Raw genomic sequence first — 8,067 nt, 5'->3', positions numbered from 1 at the left:
AAGATTAACAAGACAGGAGGGAAGGACCTGGCAGGCTACCGTTGGCCTTGTGCTGATTCCCCAGGCCACCACCTGGCCCAAGTGAGCTACACCCACTGGCCCACTGTTGATGATTTCCTTTTGGTGAAATCGGTTCTCTAAACATCTGTCAGGGAACTTCTCAGTTTAGGGGGCCCGAGGATCTTAAGGCTCATGATGCCCTCCACCTCTGCAGAAGGAGTAAGATTTTGGAAGAGAGTCCCTGATATCCATGCCCCTTTCTTCCTTGGTAATACAGACCTTGCTTTGTAAATGGACACATTGGAGCCCAGCAAAAATTACATTGCCTACGTTCCCCTGAACTAACTCTGGCCATGTGACTACATTTTGACCAATAGAAGTAAAAGTATTATATGGGACTTACAGGAATTGCCCTTAAAAAAGTTTTTCTAATCCTTTCTTCCTTTTCACTACTGACTGGAATGTAGATGTGATGGCTGGAGCTCCAGCAGCCATCTTGGGTCACAAGTTATGGACTGAAGATGACAGCAATAATGTGAAAGGAGGCTCGGTCCCCTTGATTATGAAGTGCCACATTAGCCCTGGGCACTCCACCTCCAGACCCCATTTATATAAAAGCAAATTAAACTTCTGTCTTATTTAGGGTATTTGATTTTGGGGTTTTCTGTTATTTACAGCTGAGTCTAGTCATGACAGAACACTCTGTCAGGGAGGAGAAATGCAGGGGGCATCTTGTCAAGGCAGGTTCATGCCTTGTGATTTTTTTTTTTTTTCCCCCAAACACAGGGCAGTGAGCCACCTTGAGGTAGTTTAAGGAAACTGAGGGATTTGTTATAAGGGAATTCCAAGATAGAAGTGGGGCTGTGCCTTAAGGACACCCAGAACCAAAGGCTCAAACTGCCTCAGGAATATTTTTTTCTGTCTCCCATTTGCCTCGGTGCCCTGGATTCATTCTTGTCTCTTGCACACTGGCTTTCCCCACAGAGGCCAGAACATGGCTCCTCATAGCCCTCAGGTTCTCTGAGGCTCACAGTTTTGGGCACTTGGGGGGAGATGGATTCCCTCGGGCTCACCTGACTGAAGCCCGAGTGAGCACAGGTGCAGTCCTTTGTTTCAGCAGGGCCTGTGGTGTGCTGGAGGGGTCCTGACCCGGGAAGGTTGGAGCTTCCCCACATCAAGGCCTCTGGAGACACACCCACTGTGAGCTCCCCCAGCCTCCACCCCCCTTCCCTTTTGCCAGTGTCCCTTGTCCTGATTGTCCCAACTGGAGTAGTCACTCCGCCTTTAAAATCTGGGGCTCCTGGACGAATTGAACAGTGTGAAGAAATGTCGGTAACGTAATAGGCACTGGCGTAAAAGCCTGATAAAACTGTTTATTCCTGAAACCACTGAGCTCAGCAGTGTGTCTGTCTGTCTGGGTTTGAATCCCAGGCTCTTCACTTGCTGGTTGGTGGCTGTGGCCTTGAACGAAGCACCCCTCAGGCTTCCTTCTGTCGTTTGAGAGGAGGAGAGCCTATTGTGAGGACTGGATGGGACAGGGCACATGGTGCTGTTGCCACAGGGTAGGTACTTGCCAAATGTCAGTTATCAGGGTTGTTCAGACTCCGCCCCTTCCAGTGGCTCCTGGAACCTGCTCCTACTTGCTTGGTGAGCTCTCAACTATTCCTCTAACGAACAAGCCTTGAGATCAGCCATGGTGGGAGTATGCACACCACGGGGCTTGACAAGAATAACAAATGAGGGCTTTTACTTCTTTCCAGGGAACTACAGTTGACCTACAACACGGGCTTGAAAATACGGGTCCACTTATATGCAAATTTTTTACGGTACATAGTTTACCAGCACACCACTGCCATCTCTGTGTTTCCCGAATGTTCCTCTCTCAGGCCCACCTCCCTTCCGAGACCCAGAACAATCCATTCACCTGTCTCCTGTAAGGTGCCACGTGCAGACCCACAGGTCCCTGAAGCCCCCATGTGGGAATTCAACTTTGTCACCTCCGCTCTGTGCACCTCTGTGCACATGAGACAGGTTCATGGGAGAAAAAAAAAAAACCCAAAGTTTTAAGTATGAGCCCACGGAAGCCCAATATTGAAACTGAGACCTGGTCATTACCAAGGCACACAGTTTTTATATTTTTTTTTTAGACAAGGACCATAAATCTGTGAAGAATTGACTGGATAGAGAAAGCTTAACTTCCGGGAGCTTCAAGTACTAAGGAATTCTAAACAGAGTTTGCCCTGGGGTAGTAAATTAATAAAAAGTAACAAGGTTGTTTAAACAGCCTTTTTGGTCCTGAATTTCCTATATCTGGTGATAATAAGGATGTCTCTTTACTTCCTGGTACAGGGAGGGCATCTTTCACATGGGACATTTATTTCCTGCTTTCAGGGGGACAGAGGAGGGTCTGAGTGTCCTTCTTGCACAGGCTGACTCTTAAAATAACTTTAAAATCAATATGCCAGGGGTGCCTGGGTGGCTCAGTTAGTTAAGTGTCTGACTCTTGATTTTGGCCCAGGTCATGATTTCAGGGTCGTGAGATCGAGCCCCTCGTTGTCTGCTTAGGATTCTCTCCCTTCCTCTCCTTCTGCCCCCCACCCAAAGTAAAAATAAATAAAGTCAAGGGACGCCTGGGTGGTTTGGTTGTTTAAGCACCTGACTTTGGCTCAGGTCATGAACCCAGGGTCCTGGGATTCCCTCCCCCAACTTGTGCCCCTTCTCTCTCAAATAAAATCTTTAAAAAAATCAGTACGCCAAAGTGGCACGTTGTAGGGCCACCTGCCCTTGGCCCTTATAGGCTCATCTGCAGCTCTTCTCACACCCCCATCCAGTCTAAGATTCCATTAGCTCTCCCTCCAGAATTTCTCCAGAATCTCCCATTGCTTTCCCTGCTCCCCGCCCCAGGCAACCACTGGTCAGCTTTCTGTCACTATAGGTTAGTTTGCATTTCCCCATCTTTTATGTAAATGGAACCACACAGCCGGAACTCTTTGCTTTTGTCTGACTGCTTTTACTCAGCATAATTACTGTGAGCTTTCTCCACATTGTTGTGTCATCAAGAGCTCCTTCCTTGTTCTGTGTGGTAATCCCTTCTATGAATACCCCACAGTTTATCTGGTCTCCTGTTTGTTTTGTTTTTAAAAGATTTTATTTGAGAGAGTGAGACAGAGCATAGATGAAGGGGGGAGGGTCAGAGGCAGAAGGAGAAGCAGGCTCCCTGCTGAGCAGGGAGCCCAAAGTGGGACTGGGACTTGATTCCACGACCCTGGGATCATGACCTGAGCGGAAGGCATACACTTAACCGACTGAGCCACCCAGGGGCCCTCTGTTACCCTGCTGATGGACATCTGGGCTGTCCCAGTTTTGAGAAACCAGGAATACCCTGGTCAGAGTGCTGCCACCTGTGGTCTGGGTCATGGCGGTCACATCGCTGTGCTCCTGCTCTGGTCCCCTTACGTCTTTCTCCCACTCATAGCCACGGGGATCCCATTAAAACCTAAGTCACATCTTGTCCTTTCTCTGCTCTGTGGCGAGCGGCGTTAAGATCCAGGTCCTCACCACGCCCACATGCCGCCCCCTCCCTCCGGGTTAGCTTTCTGCTCACCTGCTCCCTGTCCTCCGTCTGGGCACACCTTCCTTGCTCTTTGGTTCTGTGCACCTGCATCATGGCCCATGCCTGGCTGCTCCCTATGTCTCAACGCTCCTCCTACAGATGTGCACTCAGTTCCTTCTCTCACCTCCTTCAGGTCCCTGTGCAAGTGTCGCCTCCCCAGAGAGCCCTCCTGACACTTCTCATCTCCCTTCCCTGCTTTAGCTGCACAGCACTGACCACCGGCTCATGGACCCTATCATTTACTTCCTTGCGGTGTTCGTCGGCTGCCTCCCCCCGGAGGTCACCTCCCTGAGGGCGAGCATTTCGTCTTGTTCACTGCCACAGCCCCCGGACTCCGCTCAGTGCCCGGCGCACAGTAGGCACTCACTAAGTAACTGTGGAATAGCCCGGGTCTGACTGGCTGTCCCAGTTCTTCCAAGCTGCTCAAAGCCCCATCCGAATCTTCCTTGCCTTCCAAAAAGGCAGCCTTTTCTTCCCCTGGTGATCACCCCCTCACCTGTCACCACTCAGTCCCAGCGACCTCTCCTAAAAGTGCTCCTGGGCACCCAGGTGCTGGCGCTCCACACTGTTTTGATAATACTCTCATTAAGGTGTATTTTTCATGCTGTCAAAAAGCAAGAGGCAAAGCTGCCTTGCCAGGTAACCTGGGCCGGTAGAAGGTACACATGTTCTTCGGTGGCTCAGACTTCGAGTCCTGGGCTCGCCTCTCCACTTTCCCCTCTCCCGTCTCCGTTGTGGGCGAGTTGCTTTGCGCATAGGCACCTGCTTCTTCCTCCAGGGTATTGTGATGATGACTCGGGCCCCACTCTGTTGTGAGATGATTCAAGGCACATAAAGTCCCCGGCACGGAGAAGAAATTTGATAAAAGTCCATTCCCTCTGTGCTGGGGGCCATCCAGATGGGTCAGGCCCGGTGTTTGTGTTTGGGAAATTTATGGTCCTGTAAAGGAGACAAGGTCAGTGCTGTCAGGGCCCTAAGGGAGAGGAACCGCTGCTCTGAGACTCTTGGGGGGTGGGTGCCTCCTGCTTGATGCAGAAAGGTGGGTCTTTGTTCCTTCCTTCGTGCATTCATTCACCATCCAACCACGATGGCGAACCTTGCAGCTGGAAGGAGTGGGTGGGGAGTGGCCATGGCAGCGAGGAGCATCCCGGTGGAGGGAGTGGAAGGGGCACAGGGTCAGTGTCAGGGCCACTTTGGGAGGGACAGTACCACTTGAATCTCCATGAGGAGGCCTGACTTTATCCCTGCCAAACTGCAGAACTCATTGTCCCATTTTTCTACATAAAACCCTTCAGTGGCTCGTCTTTGCTCCTGTATCAGGATCAGGTCTGTTTGTCCCCCATGTGGCTTCTGTGACCCCCCCGCCATCCTCTCTTGGACCTCGTCGCCCCTGTACTTGGTGCACCAGATCGCTCACACTTCCTGCATTTCTTTCACATAGATTCTGTCCTTTCCCAGCTGGTCCTGGTTCCCACACTCCCCTGGATGTCAGCCCCAGAGGGGTCGGAGCCTCCGCTCTGCTCCCATGTCCTCTGTGGTTTTCACGCCTGTCCCAGCTCTCCTGAGCGTATTCTAGGTGACAAATTTCTTACCACTGACCCCACTCGGTTGTGTGAGTCTTTAGGGTGGGACTGGGTCTTAGCCAGCAGTACCAACTGTGTCATTGGGAGGAGGGGGGGATTGTGGACCCAAAGAAGTGAGTCTGGGTGTTGGGTGGTTCACGGTGCCTTCAACAAAAAACAGAATTACGCTTAGTTTCCACTCATTTTGTGCCTGTTGGTGCTATTATACCTGCTACTGAAAGGATAGACACCCACCCCCACTGTGTCCTCACTACTGTTCTCCCCAACACACCTGGCCCTTTGAAGGGGCTACCCTTCTACCAGCAGGTGGTCTGGATTCCCCTCCTAGTGTTGGCTCACAGACACGTGTACCTGGGCCCACACCATGCTTGAAAAATATTCTCAATGAGTTGCCAGCATTTACAAATGCAAAGATGGCGTGTCAAAGTCCAGATTTCTAAGTTCCGTTGAAAAACAGCAAGATTGGCCACGCTGGTCCACCTCCCTGCATGGCAGCCAGTGTGCTGGTCCTCCTTGGGGGCCCTCCTGGTCGTCCGTCCTGAGGGCCGCCCCCCCTGTGCTACATCAGCGAGCTCCTTGTCCTCAGGGTTTCTAGTCGGGTGCCACCGCGGAAGCGTCTTTGAGAGTCTGGAGGGAGAAGATGGTGTCTCAGGGTTTGTTCCCCCAACATCACCTCGGCTGGCTGTGCTCCACCGCAGAAGGTCACAGCTCCGTGGCGCGGCCTGTCCTCCACCCACAGCCTTGGTTCTGGCTCTTTCTGGGTCCTGGCAGCCCTGCCCCTGCTCCTTCACGCCTCTTAGCTATTGGTAGTCCCTAGGAGCCGCCACATCCATGACCGGTTAGCCCTGCCCACAGCTCCTCAAACCATCCCATGCTTTTCAGATAGTCTGTAGGCTCTCTGTTTCCTGCCAGAACACTGCCTGCAACACCCTGAAACCCATCCTCTCTGTGCCTCTCAACCCTAACCCATGGTGTTCAGGGACATCTGTGGGGCATCATATAGATGCAGGAATACGCACCCATCATAAGCGTAAAGCTTGATGAATTTTTGCAAACTGCACACACCAGGTTTAACGAGGACCTGGATCAAAGAACATTTGCTCCGTTCCCAGCCCCCGTGCACACCCTCCCAGTCATTTCCCCGCAAAGGGAACCTCCGTCCTGACTCCCAGGGCACAGGTTTGCTCCGCCTGCTCTTGTACTTTACGTATAAATGGAGTCCTCCGTTGCGCACTCCTGGGTCTGACTCTTTTTGCCCAACATCACATATTCAAGACTCATTCATACGACTGCATTGTTGAACCCCGTGAAGTTGCTGATGTTCAGCTTCCGGTCCACGCAAACAGCCCTTCGTACGGTTTCCCCTGCCCGAGTGTTCCCATCCTGTGCAGACTGCTGTCATCCAAATAGACCGCAGTGTGTGTAGCGATCCCCTCGGGCGGGCATTTGCGTTGTGTCGTCCTAGTTGCGCTGTGCTCTCCTTGCAGCAGACTTGAGAGGAGAGTGAACTCCGTCTTACAGCGGTGTCTCTCTAAGTAGTGTGGAAATGGACCCTGGATCCCGAGGGCCGTGCATTTTATGAAAAAGTAGCAGGGAGCGCGCTCCTTTGTACAAGTGTGGGATAGTCCCTGACGTGTTTGAATCTGCAGTCAGGGACTCACTGGCTTTGCTGCTTTATGTCACCTGCTTTGGACCGTGGATTTGCGGCCTTTGCTTCTCTGACATTTGAGTGCTTCTTAACGAGAGGGGTGACAGCAGGAAGATCACACACAGGCTCCTCCTGCAGGTTACAGGACGGGTTGCGGCCCGGCTACTGTGGGCGGGTGCTGCATGCTCCCCCCAGAAGGTCTCTGCAGGGTTGGCACGCCCACCCGGGTGCCCAACACGCCCTGCTGGCTCCCTCCCTGGGAATCACCCTTTTCCAGAGGGAACTGCATGCCCCTCCCAGGTGGTCAGCCATCGATCACTGCGGGGCACAGAGGCCAACCCCCACATTGCTTTCCTGGGCCTCCCATAACCAATACCACCAGCTGGAGACTCGAGCAACAGCAAGGTACTTCTTCACAGTTCTGGAGCCCAGAAGCCCAAAGTATGGGCGTCAGCAGGATTGGTTCCTTCTGGGGGCTGGGAGGGACAGTCTGTTCCAAGGCCACTCTCTGGGCCTCTGGTAGCCTCAGAAGCTCCTTGCCTTGTAAATGGTGTTCTCTTTGTGTCTTCACTTCACCCTCCCTCTATGCCTGTTGACCCCTGGGTCCAAATTTCCCCTTTTCATAAAGGCACAGTCATATTGGGCCCGCCTTGCTGACCTCATCTTAACTTACCATCTGCAAAGACCCTATTTCCAAATAAGGTCACATTCGTAGGTCCTGGGAATTAGGACTTCATCTTTTTTTTGGGACACGGAATAACCCCTTTGCCTCAGTTTGGGCCAGCCCAACCTCAGGGCTCCCCAGGGGACGGGGGTGGGCTCAGAGGCGGCAGAGGCCTGTCCGTACCCGGGCAGATGAGCTTTGCTCTCCACCAGGCCTGCCTTCCACACCACCTCACAGGCCTGGATCCGGGAGCACTCCCAGGCGAACTGCACATAGCTCCCTGTCTCAGAGTCTGTTTCCAGGGAAACCGGAGACTCTGGGTAAACGCAGGGACATGGAAACTCCCAGAATCAGCTTTGCTGGCAGTGAAGGCTGGTGATATCCTCTGAAGGGCCGTCAACCTTAAAAGTCAAACTTCTGTCAATTTACCAGCAAAAGATGGGTTTATTCAGGAATAAAAGAGAATTGCAATCTTGGACGAACGATCTGTGGCCAGACCAATCGTTGGGAAGTTCAGGAAACAAAGAGGAGGCATGCTTTTTTAAGGAGAGAAGGAGTC

This window comes from Ursus arctos, unplaced genomic scaffold (genome assembly GCF_023065955.2).
Source record: "Ursus arctos isolate Adak ecotype North America unplaced genomic scaffold, UrsArc2.0 scaffold_19, whole genome shotgun sequence".
In the NCBI taxonomy this organism is placed as follows: Eukaryota; Metazoa; Chordata; class Mammalia; order Carnivora; family Ursidae; genus Ursus; species Ursus arctos.
The sequence above is the reverse complement of the archived record's forward strand: the minus strand, read 5'-3'. Positions refer to the sequence as shown.